This window comes from Ooceraea biroi, chromosome 8 (assembly GCF_003672135.1).
Source record: "Ooceraea biroi isolate clonal line C1 chromosome 8, Obir_v5.4, whole genome shotgun sequence".
Classification (NCBI taxonomy): domain Eukaryota; kingdom Metazoa; phylum Arthropoda; class Insecta; order Hymenoptera; family Formicidae; genus Ooceraea; species Ooceraea biroi.
The window spans coordinates 12,651,032-12,677,105 of NC_039513.1; the positions used below are offsets into that span (position 1 = coordinate 12,651,032).

General features: G+C 49.2%; 1 protein-coding gene across 1 annotated transcript in view; it reads right to left on the reverse strand.

Annotated features, from left to right (window-relative positions):
• The window catches only part of LOC105276377 (neurogenic locus Notch protein), a 237,979-nt gene that overhangs the window by 90,795 nt on the left and 121,110 nt on the right, over positions 1 to 26,074 (reverse strand). The window lies entirely within an intron of this gene.

Genomic DNA, 26,074 nt, shown 5'->3' on the forward strand with positions numbered 1-26,074 from the left:
ACGAAGAGGAGCAGAAGGTAACAAAAGTACAGGAACTTGACAATAAGCAGATATATACCGAAACCCTTAGTAACTTCTCCATCATGAAGTGGTGTGCGTGCGGACATATATCTACATATATCTACATACCCGCACACAAGCCATACGCACATGCTCGTGCAGATGTGGTGCGGATGCATACAGGCACTTCGAACAATGGGACCGTCACGCCGCTACTATTCTCCCTTGGAGGAATGATCAAACGAGCGAGAAGGAGAGGAAAGAAGCCTTCTTTCTCGATCACCGAAATTCTGTGCTCAAAAAGGACAATCGCCTCATCCTTATTTACGATTTGGGCTTCGCCGTTTCTCTGCACTTTCCGCCTCTCCTTATCCTTTTCTTCCCTTCTTTCTCGTCGTCTGCTTTTTCCATCACTTTATCGCGTCCTCTCTTTCCTCTTTGCTTTTCCGTTCTCCTCTAAGTGATCACTTCACTCGACCATACAGTATCCTCGAGGTACCTGGATACTTGGAGAGAGAATCATCGAAAATCCCGGGCCCGGCACCCTAAAGCCATTCCATTAACTATTTAACTATTCGTTCGAGGCACGCGGCACGTCTAACGTCGACTTTTCCTTGTTGGATTTTCCGAGCCGAGCCTGAGTTTCCGTCCCCTCGTGGTTCATAATATGCTATGTCACGTGCCTGGCTCGAGCCTTCTGAGGCAATCCGTTAAGGGCCGTCTCGCCCTGTAGAATTGATTACGAGAAGAACGAGCCAAGTGTTTGGGCCGCACGGGTCCTGTAGTCCATCCCAACAGGGACCGAGAGACGCCTCGAAGATTCTGGCAAGTTTTAGGCGTCAGTACGAGATATAAGCACGCTGGTTGATCGGTTACTCTCAGATTGGCGGAAGAAATCTGTGATCGCACCTGTTAATTATACACAATCTTCGAAAGTGTGTCGACATTTTTTATTGTCGACATCGCATTTTTTATTGCGGCTCTCCCAGTTAACTTGTAATTATAGATCGAGACGATCGATCGTCGGGTGCTACGGTGGTCCCGTCAATATTACAAGACGGTTCCTCGTTTTTACGGTTCCCGAAAGTACCGCGAGTCGTTAACTGCTTTTGAGGTCTAGTACTCCCGCGGCAGATAGACATCTGATTTACGCAACGAACGGTTTTATCGGCTGTAAACGATCGGTTCTCGCGGACCCGAATGCGGATCGGATCGGATCGTCGCTTATTGTTTGTCGGGACGGACAAAGATATTACGTTTGCGAAAGTGGCACATCGATCGCGATCAGCCGGACGCAAATCAGCCGGAAGGCCCGCAGGCACAGGGGGGAGCCACGTCGTTCCCCGCTGGAATTATGGTCGTCCGATGCGGTCGAAACAGCCGTAAAGCAAACGAGCGATGACTCGAGGGCTGATCACGTGGACGATTAGAAAAGATTTCCATTTTCATCGTATTTCAACTGTCGGCGATCTCTCGGCTTCATCCGACGCTCCTCCATCGGTACTAAAATCCCCTCGATAGCGGAATCGAATAAAATATCGACGCTTTAATTTATGTCTTAATGTAGAAAAGCAGGACTTTGATGACGAATCACATTGTGGCTCATACAGTCTATCCTTTCATTCGTCTCTTTCATACATCTTTTTTACCTCGCCAACGTAATTATCGATATTGCATTGCACTATACAAGATTAACCGCGGGCCGTTTCATAGGAGCGGGGCCTAAAATCTCCGCGATCTGCCGAAATCGCGGCGTGGATCTAGCGAGCGTCCAGGCCGAGGTTCGTCGTGTACAAGAAGTAGGTGGAGAGAAGAACGTGAGACGCGGATAGAAAGAGGAGAAGCACGAAGGTGGGAGGGCGGACGGGGATTGTACGAGAGAAAAGGGTAGAGTGACGAGGGTGGAGGCGATAGACGAGGGGGTGAGGTGGAGGACTGGGGAGGAGAGTGCAGTATCATGGTTGCTTTATCTCAGCTGCGCCGAGAGGAGGCTGCGAGAAGAAGTTGAAGAGCACTCCGCTTACACGAACGCGAGTGCGGGGCATTGTGTGAGGAGAACAGAGCCACCTTCATACACGCATCGTCCTCCTGCTCCTCCTCATCCTCATTCTCGTCTCTTCTTCCTCGTTTAACCACCACCTCTGCCCCGGCAGGAGAGGTTTATGGGGAACGCGGGAGAAAAAGGGACAGAAAGAGAATGGGACACGACGCGCGAGAACGCGGGACGATGAGGCGCGAGGAGATGGTCCCCCGAAGGAGGGAAGAAGGGAGGGAAGCTCGCTGAGTAAGGGGGCGTGGGTGCGCCCTTCGTGATTTACATATGCGTATTCTATACCTTATTTACTGCGTCGATCATCCTCCACTTTATCTCCTCGCGTGTGGGTTGCGCCGAAGGAGGAGGGAATGCGGTAAGGAGGAAGATGCAGATGAAGAAGCTGGACGCAGAGGAAGAGGGCACGGAGAAAAAGAGAGAGAGAGAAAGAGAGGAGAGACTGCGAGACTGCATCTCTTCGTCTATTAGCCCGGAGCTGCCGCGCTGGTACCGTAAATATCGCACGCAGGCAGATAATCTTAAGCTCTTAATTGCGAACCCTCGGCACGACTTCGCCACGACGAGGAAAAAATGAGGAATCGCACCGATTTGATTAACGCCCGAATTACGTAGAATTGCGGATATGAGGAAGGTGCCCGAGTGTTGGAGAATTGAACTCGTATGCCAACACGGCCGCACGATTAATCGCGTTGAATGGAGCTATCATTCCTCTGATTCTGTTTCGTTGTTATATGATCTAAGATCTATACAAGCCTCGATGTCGACAGCGAGAGGTACTCGAGAGAGCAGGGTACGCATTTCGAGTGCCTCGAGCTCACACTGGTGACTTTTCCATCGTGGACCGACTTACTTAAAAGGAGAGGCACGCAGGGGGCGGATAAAAAATGACGGCGAGATAATTGACGTACGTCAGGTCTCCTCTCCTCCCTTTTTTCGAAGGAGCCGACCCGGGTTCCCAACACGTGTCCCCTTGCGCAGTAACCTCGGTGTTAGCCGCGGTTAATTGTCGTACTGCCTTCGAGCCGAGTAGCGAGGCGTTTCGTAGCGTAAACGAGAGACAGAGATCGCCGAAAAATGATGAGAGAAGGTCTTCCGCGTGAGACGCACGCACACACGCGCGATTTCATACGTCCAGTGGTGACAGCAGCCTCTCCACTCCGATCTCGGGTATCTCGAACGGAGCGCCGGAATCGCTCGCGCGTCCTTAATTGAAAGCGTGATTGGCAAGGGTGATTATTAAACGCGGGCACAAAAAGGATCATGCTCGACGCGATCGCGGGGACGAAATTTAATCTCGCGTCGCAATCAGTTTCTGTAATTAGAGATCGGAGGATGTATCCACTCCCTCCTTCTCTCTCTCTCTGTCTGTCTGTCTGTCTGTCTGTCTCTTGAGCTGTCATTGATTTCTGCCGCCGATTAATAACTTCGAAGCGAATTCTTGATGTGACAGGGAACGCCGTTCACGAATGCGTTCCGTCCGATATCACGTCCATGTGTTGGTACCATCGCGGAATTTAAAGGCATTGACGTTATACTGGTTCCACGTTTTCCAGCCCAGCACTCTTCGGCTCTCTTGAGCTCGCGGGGATAATTATCGCGGTAACGCTCGCTTAAAGGTCTTTAACTTTTCCCCGGACGATCGCGCATACGCGCGTATAAATCACATCGGCTGCGCGCGTTATCGAGTCGGCGACACCCGGTCGTTTAATCGACGTTTCCATCTTCCAGCGCGTTCGGCGCGATCGAAAGCGACGAGGAGCGATTTCGCCGGCGAGATAAACAGGCAGAGGTAAGAGAGAGAAAAACGAAGAGAGAATGGGAGAAAGAACGGTCGATAGACGAGCGGGCTCTCCTCTCTTCCGAGACGGCCGAGTAAATCATGGGAAGAGTATTCGTGAGAGTCTCTCTCGCGGGTCCGGATGGAAAAAGGTAGACGGAGAGGAGAGAAACGCTAACACACAGGAGGATTCTCGTGGATGATCCGGTGAGTAGGGGGGCAAGCGCGAGAGAGATAGAGCCAGGCAGCAGAAAGCGCGGGAGAAGGCGAGAGGGATGAGAGCGAGCCGGGAAGAAACGTGGGGTTTCGATTCGACATATCAGCCCGAGGTGGTCACGAGTCCCGTGGTCTCGAGGTGGAGGGCCTGCTAAGGTGGGTGGGACCCACCACTTCGTGCCTCTCTGCCGGAGCCCGTTCCTTCCTCCGGCTCGCGGTCGGCGCGAGTCCTCTTCGCGTTTCTAACGACAGCTTCGCCTAAAGCTTCGGAAGAGTTCGAGATAGACTAAAGTTGGATAGAAGAGTGGGCTGGGGAATTCATGTCCTCCCTCTCTCTTTCCTGCAGTTCAAGTCGCGAAAGCGACTGCACCCACAGAAAAGATTTCTGGACTTAATGCTATTACTCTTTAATCTATCATAAAATAAGATCGCTATAGCGACAATCATATTTATTATTGAAAAGAAGCATATTTTAATCTTGAATAGAAAATTCGAAAATCTAGATTCAAATAATCTTGGTGCTATCTCATTCATTTTCTCAGAAGGATTTAGATAAAAATTTGTAGCGAGTTCAAAATATTCTTGATTTCAGAATATTGTGAGATCTAAAAGACATCTTATTCTATTCTTCTAAGAGAATTTGTAGAATCTGCACAAAACGGCCAATATTTATGTGTTGCAATCGAAAATCGGGAAAGTGTTTCTGTTATTTACAATGAATAAGTGCAATACTCTACAAGAAATATTAAAAGATATGGAAATGTCTTATCTCGAATCTTATTTCTCAAGTAAGTACATTGTATATACTTACTTATATTTCCATATCTTTTAATATTTCTTGTAGAGTATTGCACTTATTCATTGTAAATAACAGAAACACTTGCCCGATTTTCGATGGCAACACATAAATATTGGCCGTTTTATCCGAATAAAGGACGCAGAAGCGCTGAGTCGACGAGCGACTGTGAGAAAATGATGCGTCGACATCGACAAAGCCTACTATAAAGTGGCGCTAATATCAAATTATTCTACATACAAGAATATATAAGCATAAATTTGTATATGTTACTCTTGTCTCAAGACAGTAAGACAATGTTATTTAATTCGAGAGAGAAGAATAGAAATTACTGATTAAAATTAAAAATTGTTTTATTTTCATATTTTTTATACTTGTAATACGATTAAATTAGTCAAGAATATTTTTCGTCTTGTTATCAGAAATCCTTTCTGAGGGTGTGTCGACGCGAAAGAGCTGTTGCGATTCCGTTGTGAGAAGAAGCAAAGAAAGAGAAAGAGAAGAGACGCAAACGAGTGAAGCTAAAAGACGTGGAGAGTTATGCAGAAGAAGCTGGTACTGTTTTTCATTGCATCAATGTTAGATAAGCATCTTCCGAAATGAAATGACACGGTGCAGATCGGGGAACACCGAGGAAACAAGAGATCCGAAAAAGTGGGTATAGAAAGGCCACCGAGCTGCGCCCGAACTGGGATTGCCGCTTATGCATGGTCATTGATCCTGATCTGTTTCTTGCTGATTTGCATGTTACTGCTTGGGCCCATTGCACGGCAAACAAGAAACGGGGCACACCGGCCGTGATACACGCCGGTAAGCAATTACGCGAGATTCGAGATCGCGGATAAGCGGAACGGTAAGAGGCTCCGCTCTCCGCTCGCTCGCAGGCAGGAGACAAAAATTGGATAACATTCTCCAGGAAGTCCGAAAGATCGCGGCGAGCAGTAACAGCGAGCAAACACACGTGCCCCTAAACAATACCTAAGATTCTCCGAGTCATCGGGAGGAGGTTCACTCTAATTTTTATAACGCTTCTCAGGTGTCCTCCCGACATTCTCCGGATTCTTCTGTGTTTCAGGTAACTAATTAAGTGAACATCCACGATGCCAGGCCAGCGAAATCGACGCCGGCGTCCCCATGGGGAAAAGGAACAACGAATCCAGGTTCTCCGCGTTACTTGAGCTTGTTCCTAGGTCGGTGGCGCGCACACGCACGCACGCACACACCCACACGCGCGACGGTCGTGTCGGATTCGAGAGGAAGGTTGAGAGAGGCCAAGAGGAGGAGACGGTGCGTGTAGAGGTTCTCCTCCAACGCGTGGCGCGTCTTTGCTCTTGTTGGCCTGTCTCACTCTCTTTCTCCAGGCGGCGGCGGCGGCAACAAAACCGCCGTGACTCGCACAACTCGCTCGGAGACCGAACAAAAACCACTTTGTTCTAAGGTAAACCCACCTTAGGCACATGCACCCCGCCGAGACCGCGAGGATACCCTCCAGGGAACGATAGGTCGGATCTCAAGCCGGCCACCACCTTCCTCCACGAAGCGGCGAAAAAGCAAGACGAATCGGACGGAAATCATCCTTGAAGAGCGTTTTTTTCACGTCGCCCTTTCCGGGCATTCATTTACTCAATGCATTGCATCTTTATATTTGGCTCTTCCTTTTATGTGAAGTTTTGACAATTTAAATTTCGCTTCTTTAATTATATAAACAGATGTTTATAAGGAAATTGGATTTAACACCAAATATATCGATTTCATAAGGTTTATGTTTAATGAGGGCACCCGTGCATCGTTTCTCCCGAGAATAGAACTGTAAAGTTGCGACGAGATCGAAAAACCGCGTAGTATTTGGAATCATTATTCACTCTTTATAAAATTTGATTAATATGACTCGTGTGGCGAGCCGGGATTAATGCGTTTCGGTCGAATCAGGCATAATCGCAGGTATTATGCACGGCGCGATGACGATTATTTATACGAAGACGAAGCCGCGCTCGGACATGTACGCCATGCCGGGAATCGATGTAGAGTCAATGGTCCCTTTGACAGAGACGAACTGCATGACGTCCTATCGAAGGCGAAGACACCTACTGCTCTATTCTCCTCTTTCTTCCACGCTGCTATGCCATGCAACCTATTCCTGCCGATGCGTGCAAGCCATTATCGATTCGCGACGCACAAATGCGTGCGACTGTTTTTCTCAGAGATGGAATTCGCAGCATTTTATTTGTTATTCGAAACATTATGTATCAATTTAATTCGCTTAATTTATTCGGGGTTGCTCTTCGCTGCTGATGTCTCTTCAGAAAACTCGTGATTCTTTAATTTCCTTCGCATCGCGGCCGAAACCAGCAACTCACGCGTTAACTGCGCGATTATCTCGGACACGAGAGGTTCCTAAGTGCCGATCGCGGTATCCGGCCGCGCATCGATGCTCGTCGATCGACCGAATCGTCGGTATTCACCGGTCGAATTTGAATTTCAACAAGCGGTTCGGAACACAAGCCCCGCGGAAGCCGGTCCCGCGAGTTCCAGTTTCGACCGACGATTTACTACTCGAGCAACAGAGGAGAAGAAGAAGGAGGAGGAGGAGCGGCCGCCGTTTCGAGGACACTCGTGTATCCGATAACCCAATAGCCGTAGTCCGGATTGTCGTGGTCGCCAGCAGCCGAAGGGACGCAGCGGCTTCGAGAGCTCGCATAAATTTGCATAGAACCGCCGCGCCCTTTTGCGCGCCCTTCCAGCCGGCACTTTCTCCGGCGCGAGTTCTCCGCGCGAGGGAGCGCGAGGAACTCGTGTTTCTCGTTTTCGAGACGACGGCTCCTGCATCGACAAGAGCGACGCGCCTTTAATAAGGAGAGCGAAGGTTTCTCTCTTTTTATCTCTCTTGCTCGCTCGCCTTCGGGGACCAGGTAGGCGTGATTCGTTTCACGGTTGCGAAATCGAAGGGCGGTTTATGCAAAATTCCCATTCGGTTCGTGCCCGCCGTTTTCAATTTGCAGTCCATTATACGCCGACGTGTTTGGATATCGGCGGACGTGTCGCGAAAGTCAAAGCCACTTCGGCAGTTTAATGCGAGTGAAATGTTATTCGCTTATTTCACGTCTTTCCTGTTGCTTGTAACAATGACTTATTAACGTGAAATATAAACGTCACGTTCTCGCAATTGATGGGAATACGAAAACTAACTGTACTTTTGCATTCGTCGATCTGTCCAGTACGCGAATACAAGATGAGGCAGTATTTTCCCGAACAACGGTAAAGATTACATAAATATTACATAGAAAACATTTACATGCATAAGATGCTACTTCGCCTCCCTAAATTCCCGTCGCACAAGAAGAACCGAAGTGACGTGCGCGAACGTAAGCTCCACGGAAACTCCATGTCGTGCTGTGTCACGCGCGATTTGAGGAACGACGTCGTAAAAGGGTGGTCGTTGCGCCGTCGCCGGGGTTTTATTGCTCTCGACGTTGGTGCCGGCGGAGGAGAGACGTTTAAGGAAGCGCGGTCGAGGTCTCTTTCTGTCTCTCTTTCCCTCCCTCCCTCTGTCTCTCTCGCTCGGAGAGCGCTGATCGATTAATGACGCAGCTTTAAGCTTTAAGGGGAGGAAAGATGCACCACGAGGAGTGGTTCCACCCACAAAGGGGCCCCTAATGGCGCCGCTCGCGGGCATTTACCGGTGACTTACGCGTTCGCGCATGATAAATAAATCTACGTGGCGCATTATACGCCGCGGTTCCCGCTGTCGACCCGGCCGGTGATTAATGTCGCTCGTGCGTACGTGCGTGCGTGTGTGCACGCGGGGGTCACGCCGGGAGAGAGACGTGTGCGTCGACACGAAAATCGTCTCTCGAAGCCGCATCTCTGTCGAGCAGAACGAGCGTCGACCTCGATGCGCTCGGGTTTCGACTTGTCCTCCTTTTCAAGCATTCATACTGCTTCAATCTTGATGGATGCGCCAAGAAAATGTGTCTTGATACCTATTCGCGTGACGAAAGAAGCGTACGGAGAACCAATGGCAAACGTTAAAATCAAGCAGAGAAAATCCCAGGAGCAAACGAAGAAAAATAAAGCGCGCAAGGATATTTCCTTGACGCTCCGCAGGCTGGCATCGGCATGCTCAAGTAAAAGGCAAACACGACGGCACCTTTTCCCTACTCATCCTCTCCCGGTTTCTCGTTTCCCTCTCGCTAGGCGGATCGCAGCATCCTCGAGAGCATCCGCGAGTCTCGGAGCGATCGGGGATCGTACCCCGTCATCGTCAATATTTGCGGATCCGCGATGGTCGGTCGGCTGACGATCGTACGTGATACGGATACGCGGACGAATAAAAGCGAGCGGAACGCTCGCACGGAATCAGCTTCTGCTCGTGCCTCGCGTTACGGCGCAATCCGAGAGAAAGTGTCATGTAAGTATAGTAACGTGCAATGACGATCAATGCTGATGCTGACGCATGAATCCGCGACACTTCCGCGCACTTTGTCGACGCCATGGACAATCGCTCCATTGCGGAATTCGGCTACGTAATGTTGGTGCGCAGATTTTTCCTGCAAATCGCACGTACTGCGTAGATCACGTGAACTATACATATATATACACACAGATGTTACGTGTAAGTGTCGATTTACAGCTGCATAGGAAAGAGAACCAATCCGACTTGTAATCGCATTCCTCGACGTCTGCCTTCAATATCATCGAATTTTTCGAAATAAAATGTGATTATAAATTTTTCCGATAATTTTTAGAAATTAGACTACAACTGCTTTTACAGAGAAAAGCATCGGGAAAGGACGAAATGTAAACATTGTTCATAGAAAGTGCACGTTGTCCACGTAGACTACGTTTAATACGATACTCGATACGGGCTCCGAGATAAGTACGGTTGCCGTTGCCGGTTGCGCCTAAATGACCACGCGGGGCACGGTATTCCGCGAGCCTGTAAATCCGACATAAAGATACAAATCGAGAAGCAGGAAAGGCCCGCACATAAGAAAGCCCATAAACTCGGTTTATCCGCCGCGGCCGGTCGAGCGCGCTCCCGGTTCTTACGTTATTCTGCCGTACCTCTCTTCGTCCACTGTATGAGCTCCGGCAGGAAGGCGAAAAAGGCACGGTAATTAAGGGAGATAGAAATCGCTCCTTAAAGCGCTCTTAACCGCGGGAGGCGAACGCGCGCGGTCCGCCTCCGCCGTGCAGGTAAGCTTCGACGGTTAAAATCGTCTCTTTTCATCTCGCTCGCTGCCGGCGGACGATATCCACGTCTCAGAAAACGCGTATCATCCGCTCGGATAGATCTTATATAGAATTATCGCGGAAATCCTCGTCATCTCAAGCGCGAGCGATTCTTCTCGACAAACTTCTCACAAATACGAAAGAATTGATTAAATAAATTCAAAGAAGATAGTTCTGTAAAAATTTATTAACACAACAGGCGACGTATCCAGACGACACAAAGTTTCACCGGAAGGTCTATCCCGGAGATGAACGTTCGCAAACGTGAAGCAGGCAAGTGCGCGCCGTAAGTTTGTCGCCTGCGATTTTTTCTTCTTCTTCTTCTTCTCAATTACGGATGCGATCTTCCTCGCTTCCCGGCGGTACGTCGGACGTGCGTGGGTTCTAGTGGGGGTTCTCAGGGGATTCACGGCACCGTTACTCGCAACCCGAGAAATTCCATCATCCCAACGAGGGGAGAGGACGCACGCAAGTGAGATGCGAGAAATTGGAAGCTTTCACGTGCGTTCTCGCGCTACCGGCACCCACGCGCGCATCTCGCTCTATCTCGCCACTCGCCGAGTAGCACCGATTAAAATTAATAAGTGCATTCTGCAGCGCGCGTCTGCATACTGATCGACCGGCTCGAGAGATGCTAACGAGGCTATTCTTATTATATATTCTTCTTCTTCTTTCTCTCTTTTTCTCTCTCTCTTTCTTTGGGTGTCTCCGTACGCCGACGCGTCTTTTCCCGTGATCTCCCTGAGCAGACTCGCGGCCCGCTACGACAAGGCTTTGATGAGCTGTATTGTGCGCAGGAGTTATTAATTCAATGACGAGGTAGCCGATCCTATCACGGATAAAAAAGAAACAGTCGGCTCGCGCGTGAATCGTCATGATACTCGTTGTTGAGGGACATTCGCAGACGATTTTTGACTTGATGATTTTTCTTCGGTATTGATGGGGTATACACGTTGGATGTTTCACGAAACCCTGTGACGTATCTTGCTTGGTATCGCCAGACACGGAGTCCTACCATGAATTTTCAGCAGCCCTTGGTGCACGGGAAAGACGGACAGGAACGCAGGGGCAAGTTCCCGGTCGAAGCTCGGAATATTCCCTATCTTGGGTTTCAGGGTCAGAATCGTGTTCCAATTAGATGCTGCGGCGAGGCACCCCCGCGTTTTTCCCCGCGCCTCGCTTCATACACCCTCGCCCAGAAGTTACTCCGCTTCTAATAAGGAGCGCCGGCTTATAAGAGCGAGACATTAGCGAGCCGCGTACCACGTTATGCAACGTGGTGCACGTGAAGATGCATTTTAGCGGTAGCCACGGCGGCCATGGGGTCGTGGGTCGCGCATCGCGATTAGGAAGGCTCGATATCTCCATGGCGAACGACCTGTGCGTTCCGGCGACGTCGGAGCGAGGAATGAGCGACGGTAAGGATGATGAAAACCGCTTTCACGGCCCGGCCGAGCTCGAATTCGCTCCATCGCGGATCATTGACTCATCGCGATGCGGTAACGCCACAACCATGGACTTCTGACTCATCCGAGCCATCAAATGTCCGACCAAGAATCGTGATTCGAGCTTGCGAATTACGATTACGAATATTATTCGTATGCCTGAATTCATTTCCGGAATTTTGTGAATCTGACAACGGCTGAAACAGAATTGCCGCGTATTTTTCTCGGGAGAACGTAACTGAGAATTAATATCCCAGCGAGCACAAAAACGCGATGGAAGGCAAATGTGAGAATGAGCACACTCGATTAATTTGCGATGGGGATATGCTGATTAACAATGTGTATCTATCCGGCGATTTTCCTCTTTCCTAGAGAATTCTCACCATTTTTTTTTAATTGCCATAATTGGCACGAGAACGGGAGAAAATTAAACCGCGACGCGAAGGATAAATCTCTTATTAACACGGGATTACGGGTATTGATTATAACGCGATCGTGTGAAGTAACTCGCTCGCGAGCGCGCGTAATTGCCGGTGATTATTCGTTAAGCGCATCCCTTTGACAGCGGCTTCATTAATTAGTCGAGTCATATGGCGCGTAATTATGATCTTTTCTAACGAACGAGGTGTACCGATGAGTCTCTACCAGCGTCCAATGTTTTCTTTCCTCTCGCGAAAATGTTTTCATTGCTCCGCGGGATCTCTCAATTACCTGCAGCAATTAGTTTATAAATCCGGCTGGTTGCAAGGAAGCCTGTTCATTTAACATTTATCTTCGCGAACCATCAGTTTTTTATTATTATGTATAGCATGTCCTCCCGCTGCGACAATTAAAAGAGAATTTCGCGGCAAATTGCTTGGACCTGCTCGGAAGACTTTACTTACACTTTTGTTTATTACAATAATAATTTAATATTAATAAGCAAGAGAAAGAGAGAGATAAAAAATAAAGAACCGTTGAATCTGAAAGTTATGGTATAATATTGAGTAAAAAGTGTTAATTAAGAGATTCATGTTACGATATCCAACAATGTTCTTAGTCTCCGAAACTTTCGCGCCATGCGACGGAGCCTTCCCGTTAAGCATCCTGAGAACAATCTGCCATGGAAACGCGCTATTGCGCGGACTTGCAGAAACCGTATCGCCCGTTCAGCTCGCGCGAGAACGCGATTGTTCCACGCCATCACTTTTCACAGCCCGCCAATTAGCGACTTTATCGGGTGCTTCTCATGCGTCAGATTTCGGTTCGCCGATCGCGCGAGGATCATCTTCCCACAACTTCCCGCTCGCGTAACCGAAGTTACCCTAGATTCGATCGCTAATTAATTAGCGCGATTACACGCCGTTCTGATCGCGCAGCTTGGAGCCTCCTCGCGCTCGCACCTAAGTAAGAATGATCGAGCCCGATCTTCCATGATCGTTGGTGACTTCTGCAACAGGAAACTGCCATCGCGATCTAATCCAACTCGCGCGGCGAAACGGATCGAGGACGATCAGCAGACTCGCGACGAGGACGCGACTGACTTTTATTAATCGCGCCAAACGAACACGAGCGCATGATAAATCGATCGCGATCGAGCACCGGCTGCTTAACGTGGACACCTGCAGTGGATATCACGTCGTTTACGCGCGAACGATAATTACGAGGAAGCCGCGGGGACACGGAGTCAATTTGATGATGTATGTCGGGGAATGCGGCCGGTTTCGCGATGCGTACGCGCGATAAAGCATCGCGAAGATGCGCATCGAAACGCGATTATCGTGAGTGCCGTAACGTCGCTCGCATGATCGGAGACGTTAAGATCGCGCGCGACGACTGGTCGCCGGGCAAAATCCAGCGGGCAGCATCCAGCATCCGCGAGGAAGTCCGTCACGCAACGCGGTTCACTGACATGCTAATGACGACTATTTGCAGCCACTGTCATGATAAGTTTCTTAGATAAACGGGCATAAATTCGAGCGTAATTGGAGTGAGGTAAGTAGGATAAGTTGAAAACATCTTGAGGACTCTGCGAGACGGTAAATCCAGAGAGACTGCGCGACGGGGATCAGTAAAGAGGCAAATTTGAGTTTTAATGAGAAAGATTCCAATTTCGTATTTCACATCGTACGGCATTCCGTATTCCAGCATTAATTAATTGAACAGTTACGTAATCGGCTTCCCGCGAGCGCTCGTGCGGACTCTTATCGCTGCGCGTTTCATTTCGTGCCTGTCTGCCTACTTGGTGTGTCTCTATGCACGGTGCAATTAATCGCCGGCTCCGTTTGACTCTGTAGCGGCGATTTTACGAATTCCCAGGAGTTCTCCCGCGGTGCCGACGAGGGCAGACACTGATAACGCCGCCGAGAATTATGCAAGATCTCTCTTTCGCGGGAAGCTGGTAACGCGGAAGGGCATCGAGGAGCCCAGGCAACGCCGAATCATCCATCACGTCGCGTTTACTATCAGAACGCATTCGGTAGAGCAGCGCGGTACCAAAGTGCTATTGTCGGCAGCTGCGAAATTCGAGTTCTTCAGCGGTCACCCGCTGCCGCAATCACTTCCTGTGTTATCGCGTTCCAGGGAGAGACAGAGAGAGTAATCCGTGTTCGCACTCGATCATGATTTAATTATCGATTATCGACTTTTTTTCTGGGAGGAGCGAGAACACGTCGTGGATGCGTCGAGCGGAGAGGAATCGCGTAACGCGCGCGCTCGGTCACGTTCGGACGACGATATCGAAATGCCGGATCGTTCGAGATGCGCTCGTGCACATGTTCCCTCGTATAATCTCCGCGACTTCCTTCTTCCTCCCGGTACACGTACGCCGAAGAGTCGGATTCTCCTCTTCCCTCTCGTGCACCACGTTTGCCCGGTTCGTATGCTTAACCGGTCTAGCTAACGACCCTCTATCTCGCGCGCATCGCGAAATAATGAAATTACGCGAAAAAGAGACGGGGTATTACGTCGGACAGTGTTTCGTAGATACGTACGCCGACCGCGGAGCCGAGCGGAATGAAAGCGGAATGGAGCTGCTTTCTACTGGAATCCCGTGCCATACCGCGGAAATGTGCAGAAACTTAATCTACCGTTAGGGATACGTCCAGACTCATTTCAACGTCATTCTCTCTCGCACGAAGCGTCGATTGTATAAAGATACAAAATTGTAAAGATATTTTATAAAACTACACGCGTGTCACACGATGATCTGCGTAAGCTCGATGGAGAATAATAAAGAAAAGGAAGCAAGTGGAGTTATAATACGAACGCGTAATGATCCACTTTTTGCGAGCATCCCGAGGAACGATCTCGATCGTTAATTTATTCGCTCGATTAAAGGCGAGCGGAGCAACGACCGACGAACGGAAATTCGGCCGTTAAGTGAATTTACACGCCGGCATATCTCGGCTGGCCGCGGATTTTTGCGCGCCGCGGGATTCCACGTTCTTAGGTGCCTCGCTCCGCGAAACGACGCCGTTGTCGTAAGAGGGAATAATAATCGCATTCCGCGATGACGAGGTCGATAGACGCGAAAGGAAAGGAAAGACGAGCGCGTTCGCCCGGGGAAGGAGGAAGTCACGGAGTAATCCTCATTCGAGTGATTTCACGATGGTAGAGGAGCGAGAGATCACCCCGCGCGCAATAAGCCGCTCTAATGGCAACATTTTCAATGTTCTCGCTATATACATAAGAATACCTTAGGAAGGACGTTAAGGGCCGGGGCATAAAAAGAAGGCAGAAGGCACGAGAAACGCGTAAACGTGATACAAATTGCCGCAATATACCGAACGATGTAAATCAAGGCAAAGTTTCGCAATGCTTACGCTGAACCCGGCGAATAATTAATTTGTGCAGTGAAATAATACTTTAAAGTGCACCTGACATGAAATCTGGTTCTTCCTGTTTAGATAAGTATGTAACAAATTTATTCAAATACAGTCTCGCTTTGATCATCAAGATCTGTTCCTGCAACCGAATGGACAATATAACAAGAAGAGAGTTATGAATTATTAGTGAAACGTAAACGCGCACAAGATCATCGTGATGTAGTAATCAAATCACCGTTTTCCTTCCCTTTCAAGTGGAACCGCGAGTGTAGCTCATTCTCCACCATAGATTTATTCTCCCCAAGTAGTATTTGATGTTTCCTCCAGATACTCCTTATAATTCTCCAGTTTTTCATGGCGCAACGAATACCGAGACCCGACCGAGGCACGTTCTTTCCATTTTACTGTGAGCTTTATGACTTATGATTAATGCGGGCCGGGAGGCTGCGCGATGAAACGACGCCGATTTCCCGCGGCGGTCCCTCGAAGATCTTTCCTCGAAATGGTAGGGATCTACGCTAATTAAGGGCAATACCAGTGGCTAAATTTCCTCGTAAATATACCGTAATGTCTTGCGGGGCTTTTGGTCGAATCCCTCCCGACCGGAACATAAAGGCCTACCATTAGAAGAACGTAAGAGCGCCTTGCGGCACTGCGCCAGCGATTTCTTTCTATTTGTATTGCGCAATTCAAGCGCACAGAGATAACGTAATAATCGTCGAATAATTCAGCGCATCGGCCAACGGTCGCGATTATCATAATCGAGCCCGATTATCATTACGCTGGCGCGGCTCCGTCGAGGAGGAGGAGAAGAACACTTCCTTTCATTCATATTGCATAATTCGAGAGAATTGAAAACGTTGCGGAAAATCGCTATTCGGGGAAGGTATGGGGTTGATAATCGCAGGGCCCGCTTTAGCGAGAGTCTCCGCTTTACTGTTAGCTGATCAAGGCGCGCTCGTAAAGAACGCGCTCTTGAATTTATAAGCTTCGGCTATCGCTCGCGCGAGGAATTCCGGCCGGTCCGAGTTTACGAGCGCCGGGCCGCGCGATAGAATGCGCGCCTGCGATTGCGCCGCCGCTTGTCACCGCGCATACGTGCTCGTACGCATGCACGAATAAAAAAGAGAGCGAGAGAGAGCCGCTCGAGATGTCGGAAGAGTGCGAGGAAGTATGGAAAAAGGGGGAACCAGATGAGGAAAAGAAGAGGGCACGCGGCGGCGAGGCAAAGCGGCGGAAAGGGGAAGGTTTTATCGTTGCAATCAAGGGCAACGCGCGAAAGGCAAGGCAACGCTCCCTCGCGTTCTCTCTCGCTTCGCTCTTTCTCTCTCTGTCTCTCTCGCTCTCTCTTGCTATTACACTATGCCATGCCACTTCGACAAGTTTATGGCCGCAGGTGTACCACTCCTCTTTACCCGCGTACCAGCCTTCCCTCCTTCTCCTCGCCGCCCTTTCCCCTTTGCCGCGACCACCTTCCGTCATTTCATCTCAGACGAGATCCTCTCATTGGAGCACTACCGACCGGAGGCAGTCACGCGTGTCACGCGCGATTGACGTCGGTGGAATTCTGCTTATCCGAGTAATTGAGGATTCGGGATGTCGGATTGAATTAAGCTGACACATGGTATCAGCGTGCATAACGCCTCATCAACAAATATATTGTTAGATCTATCATCCGCACTCGGATTTGACAAAGATCATGATTTACGATTATATTTCATAATTAGATCCACTTATTTCTCGATCGACTTGTTTTTTCCAAAAGTGTCATAAACCGTCCATAAATTTATACATCATCGTGTTCTTGTTGCTCGAATATTCCAAGAAAGCTGCGTTTTCTCGACACGAAGGGTGATGGAAGGGTACCGCCTCATTCGGGTCTCGTGCAGGCTCCGGCGCGCGCATCTCGAACAATGTAACCGAAAATCCCGTCCGGGATGCATCGAGGCGGGGCGTAAAGGGTGATCGCGTGGCCACGTTTATGGGAACACGGAGGCGCCGAAGTCAGAGGTCAAGCGACTTCTACCGGGATGACCTCTCGGGATGGAACAACGGGCCCTCCGGTGCCCCCGCGCGTATCGCCGTGCGCGGGTACGGTGAACCCTCTTCTCCTGCGTGCGTTCGACGCGTGCATACCACCGCGTGCATATCCGCGCAGATACAGTGAACGTGTGGACCGTCCTGTCGGTGCGCGATCCCGCATAAGAGAGAAGAGGCTCGGCAAGAATTCAAGAGCGGGATATTGCCGACCCCCTGAACATCGCGTCGCGTCGGATTTAATTAAAAACAGTCGCTTACCCCCGCGCGAACATCGCGCGAGACTGGTTTCCCTTGCGACGAGAGCTTTCGTCGGCGCTGTCGACGATCATCCGTGGAATGATATTATCGGCATTCCGCATCGAACTGTGTCGCGATTATCTCCGGCGGGAGTAATCATTTGTAAATGATATGAAAGGTACAGGAATCCGCGGAGGAAGGAGATAACACTTTTTGTAAAACAAAGAAAAACACCCGATGTCCGCGGAGAAGAAACTCGTGAAGAAGCGCGTAGCGATCGATAGGCTCGTGGAGAACGAGATCATCACGAAGGTAGGTAGGTATTCGTACGAAGTCGTAAGGGTAGGCTCGCGGGAGGAGGCCTCACAGAAATGACTCGATCGGTCCGCGTGATGATCAAGCGTGCGTGCGTTCGTGCGTGCGTGTGTGCATTTGTGTGTAAGGTAGGTATATTTAATAAGAGACTCCAAATAGAAGCGCAGGGAGAGGTAACGCGGGGAGCGAGAGGGATCGAGAAGAACCTGATATGGTAATGGTAAAATATGAAGAGTACGAGAGAGCGAGAGAAGGAAGGCTGCCGAGTGCACCATGAGAGAGAGAGACAGAGACGGAGAGTTCGTAGATGGTATCGAGCAGAGGAGGGAATATGGGGACCGATGGAAAAAGGGCGGACGGAGGGAAGAAACGGGACGAGCGAGATAGAACGGGAGAAAGAAAGAGGGAAAAGGAGAGCGAGAAGGAATATAAGGTACTGATGCGCGGCGGCTTTGCGAGCGACTCGATGACTCTTCGCGGTCTCGGGGGGCCCTATGGGGCCCCGTAAGGCGCTCGCGCGAGCCACAAGAGCGAGGAGTGCAACACGGTCGCCTTCTACGGGGTGTGGTCCGCTTTCTATGGAGATCGTCTCCCCGCCGACGGCAGGTCCCCCTGCCCCCGGCTGCACCGCACCGTCGATCGGGGCCCCATTGTTTCCGAGCGGGAATCCCGCGCATCTGCTTTGTCAACCGAACGCCACGTGAATTCGGGAGCAAATTCGATCGGCCAGCGCGTGCGGAGCGAGTTAAAGAGACAGGGACAATGGGATTTAATTAGCCGTGCATTGCGCTGAAACGATCTGCAGATACTTGGAGAAACTTTGCCGATAGATCGGAGCCAAATCGCTTTCTGCCTCTCGAAGAATCTCGAAGAGCTCTGAAGAAGAGCGTGTGCGTGTTGCAGTTGAAATATTACATTACGTCTGTTTTGTTTTTCGTATTTCATATTTCATACTCGATTAGATTTCGAGAACACGTTCGAGTAGCTTAAAGCAGGAAGTACCACACAAGCATCTGAATAATGCATGCCTCTCACTATACTTTTCCTTTTTCTATTATTACCGATACGCATCAACTGCCACGGACAATTTCCTTTCAGCGTAACCTTTCGATACGCATGCAAATGCAACGCGACGATCGACACCGCGATTCAACGGGCGTTTTAAATTAATTCAGATTTATAACCAGCGCGATGGCGAGAGCCGCGCCCGATTCCGGCTACTTCTTCCAGTGGCAACTTTCAGCTCGGTTTACACCGTGTGGGTGTGGATTTATCGTTCTACCGGAGAAGCAGACAAAAGGGACAGCCTCTCCCTCTCGCCCGGATAAATAAGAGATGCTTGCGACGAGAGAAAGAAAAAGAAAGAGAGATGGAGAGAGAAGATACCTCTCTCATGGAGGTCCATCTCCGTATACAAAGTCCAACGGATTCTTCCACTTTGTGATTACGCGCGCGCGAGCTTGACGTTATCGCAGAGTGATTCTCAACTGAATGAAAGAACTTTACTCACTGATTCCCCGAAATAATTTTTCCAAAAGATGTTAGATGTGGTCGTGAGGAAAGATGATCGTCTTCGTTGGAAGACGAGCTACCATCCATTCTTTAGAGAACGCAAAATTGCGGTGCAGCGCTGCTCTCCGCGAATGATACAGACACGAAACGGTACCACGTCGCACAGTCACGTCATTGTCAAACGAGATATCATATGTATATACCGGTATGTAACCGATAATGACAAAGCAGATGTGATCAAGCAGAATTGCTAATCTAATACCTAGCTGACCTTTTTATCGTTACTTCGTTTCTATCGTTTCACCCACGAGTGTGTCGTATGAATGTTACGTTCACCAAAGGGTACGACAATGCAGTATGCATTATTCGCCCTGATTTCGACTAATTCCCCGGAGATTCGTGCTCTCGCGACACGTCGGAACCCCCACAGGCGAATAACAGAATCGAAAGGGGTCCTCCTTCCCGCGGCACATCTGTACGAAATGATTTGACGGAATCGTGGGAAAGCGGCGATCTGTCATACGCTCACACATTACCGTGCCATGCTGATAAATTCGCCAGCTCGTTACCACTGTCCATACCTCATATACACGCGTAACGTATAATAGTGTATAAATATCCGCGTATAATTTCTTCACAAGCGAAGACTAGCGATAGTTCGTCAACCACCGATGCCGTGCATAAAGCACGCGAAGTGTACAGAAATCCTTGGAATGTTTCAGTTGCACGTTCATCTTTGCCAATTTTCATCGAGACGAGGAGACATTCGCAAACGGCGGAAATATTAAACGAAACGTTACCCTGCGATCGTCATGCGTGATAAACGCGCGTTACCTCGTCGCGACTTGCACGATCTCAAATTCGGGGGTCCGGACGATAAAGACCAGGGTACCAGCTCGGAGTCACGTCTCGTCTGGAGCGACTCGGACTCATTTATCGTGTGCCCCTTCTGCCCGCGCGGAGAACTTATGGGAATGAAACGCCAGCGGTATGGTGGTATTCCCGTGGCCGCAAGAGCAACCATGGACAACAACGACCAGTATCTGTCACTGTCGCGAGCGGAATTGTGAGCCGGACGCGTCCAGCCCGAGATCGGTGTCTCCACGTCTCTCGGAAGCTCTTGTCCACTCTTTTTTTTGCTTGAACTGATTTGTCTCGGGATCAGCGGGGGATGAAACCGGCGAAACAGCCACGACAATTCTTAACGTAGCATCGTGTCGAAATTCAAACTGAGAACGACCATGCAGAATTTACGTAAGAATTATTTAGTCCATTGAGGTGGCCACACACTTGCGTGTATGCATTAAAAATCGTGAAGTAATGTAATTGTAAAAATAATAAAAAAAAGTAAAAATAATCTTGGATTTGGATGGGATCAACATATTAATTTTTAATTAAATTTGCTAATGATGCAATCACTTTAAATAAGCAATTAATAAGTTGCTTAGATTTATAATAGTTCTTTGATCCGTGCAGATACAGAAAATAACGTGAAGAGGGAACAAGAACTCGCAACAACGTGATCCATGTTCTATACGAAATCGCGTAGACAAAAACAAACACGCATACAGACAAATTACGTTCGCATTCTTCACTGTGTCAGTGGTTGGAGGAAGAGGAGTCTCACAAGGCGACCGTCCGTCTGCGATGGAAAGAGCCAATTGCGACATCGCGGCCGTCACGTTGTGTCGCCGTTTGCCGGCTATTCGCGCGCGCGAGTGAGCTCTTACATGTCTCAGCCACCTACGGAGAGTCAGGTTGAAGATCCGGAAGAACGGAGCGAGGGACAAAGAAAAAGAGAGAAAGGCAGGCCACGAAACGACACGACGGACCGCGCGAACGAGACGGATCCGAGCGGACAATGCGCGCGAATGGGAGGCGTACACGAGGCGTACAACCGCGAGGACACTTGTTAGACGTCGTGCGCGTCCGCTTTGTGTGCCCGAAGGCTCGCGGCTATTAATTACGCAATGTCGCGACGAGGTTTTTGTCGGATTAGAGGAGGTCACGCTTGGAGGGAATAGGTCTCGGGCGAACATGTACATATATATTTAATAACGAAGCTCTCGCACACAGCGACCGCCGAAACGCGCTTCGAGAAACACGCTCACGTCTCGTTGAATGGCGGGCCTCCGTGCGGGGGAGCCGGAGAGATTTAATTAAGTGCTGAGTCCTGCTCGCGACTAATGGAGAACAATGTAACGGAGAAGTCGATAAATCTCTCCTCTCTCGCGCGCGAGAGGCTCGAGCGAGCGCGCGCGTGTAGATCCAATCCGCTTGGAACGCCGAGACGTTTCCTACGGGATGGACGACGACGGGCACGAAGTGTGGGTGGCGAGAGAGGCGCGTACGCACATAGCTCGACGTTAAAATTCGTGTACCGTTGCGCGAATGGTAGATACAAGACACGACACGTGGGAACGAGGCGCGAGTTATCGCGCACCGATGTAATAATTATCAGCGGATCGATCGCGACGCGTGACGGAAAACTCCGGACGATTATTCGCGCGTTTCCGGGTATCATGGTGAGATACCGCTTTCGTATATACCCGCCGAGTACACGGGCAGGGGAGCTCGTGCACGATATGCACGCACACGTATCGCGCGTACGTCTTCCTTCAGTCCGATTAAAACGGAATCTGGCAATAGAACCTTGGGAATTACCGAATGTTGCGAGGATACTTTAAGTATGGACATTTTTATTGAAAAATTATTCCGAAAAGAATTTTTAATAATTTATTTATAACATCAGTCGTTAGCATTTGTCCATAAAGTAAGCAATTTGTTAGAGATCTCTCAATTGCCGATGATAAATATTCATTAAATACTTCCCAACGCATTTGATCGATCTAAAAGTTCCTTCCCAAGGCTTAACGCACGCGTACCTTGCAAATTACACTTTCTATAATAAAAAAATATTATATTGTATTTTTTATATAAAAATATGTTTGAAGCTATCTTGTGTTCATTCTCTGTATGCATCCAGCTACTAAGATACAAGAGCGAGTGTCTTCGATCGACCTACTCGTGTTTCCTCCATTTCCCTTGATGCTCTGACACATTCCTCGCCGTATAAATCCTACGCAACAATTCGCCATGGGATGGAAGAAAGAGAGAAAGAGAGAGAGAGAACAAGAACGGCAAAACGAACGCGCCACACTTTACTCCGCAACTTCTGCCTTCTCTCCGGTCCATTCGCCAGCCTCCCAGTTCGCCGTGCTACGCACTTTATGCCCGCGCAACGGCATAAATCAACCCGAGAGCGGATAACCATCCACCTCGCTCTTCCTCAATGTACTGCCCATCCACGCGTGAACAACAATACTCCGCGTTTACACGCGGAATATGCAAACTTGTCTTCCTATGTGCGAATCCACGAGCGATGCATAACGGCTTCATGTACTTCCGTTTGCTCCGATCTTTTAACTTTTTTTTTCACTTTTTTGATGAAGAATTTTGAGAAATATTGATTTTGATACAGCTTGCAACCCTTTTTTCGGTACTGAAAAATTGTATGGTTACACATCCACATCTTTATGTGTGCGATAATAAAATAACACACGGTTTGTCTCTTTTCTATGTGTAATACTTTGTGTGTAGTTTGAGCTCAACGTGAGAAAATTCCGTGTAAACATCACGTAGGTAACCCATAAAAAGGCCATACGGATGTAATTTTACAGCGAGTGGCGCAACCCCATTGCTATCTCCCAGTGCATGTATGTATGTGTGCATGTATGTGTTAACCAGTTACAGAAATTACGCGAAGCGAGACGAGCGAGAGAATATATCCGACCGATTCTCGATCTTCCGACATCGATCGCAGTAAAATAGATCGGATCGGTTCAATCCGACGCGGGCAGGACTGCCTAGCTTGATTTTAATTAACGCGCCTCGTAATGGCTTCGTTACAACTGCTACGAGAAACGAGATGGTAGCCGGTCGGCGGAAATAAAATGCCCGCTTTTAATCGACGGGGAAGCTCGTATATACGTTTTTCACCGTTGAGGGTCTGCGCTCAAGTGGACTTTCGATGTCGAAGTCATTAACCCGAGGCTGTTAAATAACTTTTTGTCCGGCGCGGTTACGGGATTCTATATTTCCGTTCGTTATTCAGCAACGGCGTTCGATTTGTTCTGCGTCTACGCTGTAGGTTGCGCTATCAAGAGATGAGTTATAAAGGCAGAAATCCATACAAAAGTTCGCATCAAGTAATGTCACCTAACCAGTCTCATAAATCAAATTTTCATTCTCTCCGAAAAATAAAAATCTACTTGTAACAAAATAATCCGATTCTGAACCAAACAAATTTTATTCTTACAAATTTTATTCCACAAATCTACAAATTTTATTCTTGAGTGTTTCCAAGCTGAGAAAGCTGACTGATAAGTCAACTATGCAATACTTCATTCGACAGACTGACACGATCGACAAACCGAGGCAATCAAAAACGACTGATGGGGCGTTATCGGAAATGATTCTTCTGCGGGAATGGCAAGAAGCAGATCAACAAATTAATCGGTGCGAGAGGAACGGTGCACGCCGTCCCTCACGAGACTATTCAATCCACCGACGCCGTATCGCCGATAAAGTACAACTTCAACGATAAATTCGAGTTTCTTGCCGATCGTCGCAGTGCGGGCAAAACCAGCGATTTAATTTCTCGACAAGAACTTCACCGAGCCGGTACAATCGTCGTTGCGGTCGATCAATCGACAAGATTTCTTCGCTCTCTTTCTCCCATTCCGATTCGATCACTTCGCCTTCGTCTGTGTGTGTGTATGTGTGCGCGCTACGTATGTATGTGCGTGATGATCGAATCAGTGAAACGAAAGAGCGATACGAAGGAAACACGGCGAGATAGTTCGATAGTTCTGGACCTAGAAGACGAGCGTTGCAAGCTGAGGACGAGAGCCGAGGTTGTATCTCTCTCTCTTTCTCTCTTCCTTTCTCTTTTCCCGACCGCTCCCTCTTCCTTTCTCCGGATCGTTCGGATCGCCTCCTCCCTCCTCTCGCGATCGATTAATCTGCGGGTGCGCGGTTAATCGTTTAACCGCGGCACTCGATAGAGCAGTTTCTAATTAGCGGAGTGGAATGGAGGAGGCGTGATCGCATCGTTCGAAGAGGGAAATCCTACCAGCTAGTCGAGATCTACCTCGGGAAAAGGAGACGCCGGTCTCCTTGAGGGAGGGTGAAGAGGGAACGGAGCCAAGCGAGTTGGAATGAGCTAAAGCGAGCTGGAGCGGAAGAGGGTGAAAGAGAGAAGAGGGCGGTCGTGGCAGAAGATGGCTCGTGCTCGGCACGCAGAGGAGGAGGAGGGCGGCCAAGGGCAAAGATGAGAGCCGAAAGAGAGAGGGAGAGAGAGAGTGAGTGAGCGCGGGATGCTGCAAATTGAACCATTACCGACTACCTACGCGACCAAATTGACTTGAACTCGCACCGAGAGAGTCCTGAAGTCTAAGGATAGTTACGGACCCTTACGTTTCTACGAAGGGCTCTTCTGCGGCACGGGGTAGCCGACAAAAACGCATAACTAGAGCGAGGAGTGCCCGAAGAGTCGGAGGCACCGACTGTCGAGAGGAGAGTCGACGCCTATCGGAAGGAAGGGGAGAAAAAATATAACGGAGGGCGCGCACTCCATGCTAAGAGCGTGGTGTTGCAAATTGAACCATTACGACCTAACTACAAGCGAGCAAATCATTTCGAACTGGGGAGGAGGCTGCGGTCCGCGTTGGATCCCGTTGCGAGCCGCGCCAGTGCATTCTATTCTGGTAATATCGCCTTGCGAGGTATATTACCTAAGTATGAGAGATTCCGATACCATATTTGAGTATCCGGGAAAATGTACCAGGATCTTATCCATGACAAATAGGTCGTAACCGAGATAATAAAACACGATACATCAAGAGGAGTGAAAGAACTAACAGAGAAGAATTGTTAGATGACACTAACATGACAGAACTTGATGGACATTGCATCGATAATAAAGTTTAGCGATTTCTCGCGGCACGCGAACTCTGGAAAAATTAATATTATAGCCTCGTCTTGGCCTCGCGAGGAGAGTCTCTCCTTTGAACGACCAGATTACTCGCGCGGACGCTGGCTCTTTTGCTTGCACTGATGATCGCCGGGGCGAACTTCTTCGAGAGTTCCAATCCCCGAGACTCATTGGGGTGTCACGGAGCAGGGTGGGAAGAAAGAATTCTCGGGGGAGCGAAACGTCTTGCAGGATCGCCTCGAAATAAAGCATTTCGTATACGCGAACGAAGATTTGAAATCCTCTACGCAGCTGAAAGAAGCAAGACCACCTCAACAACGCGATTCTAAAAACTCACGCACTGTACGCGCCACGCAACGCCGCGTACACCAACGTTATACAACGTATAATACAAAGCAGGGCCGAGGGAAGTGCGTAACGATCGACAGTAACGAAGTGGCACCTGCGAAAAGATAGGACCCACTCGCGCGCTCACTCGGCCGGGTTTCTTTAACGGGAAAAGACCTGCGCCAGCAAGGTGAACGAAAAGAGGAAGAACGGTACGGGGGGCACGAGGGGAAAACGGACGAAGGAGCGGACGAAGGAGGTGAAGGAGGGTGGAGGTCGCCATGGTTGTGGTCCGCCTGGGAAAAAGAGGACCACGCATTGTG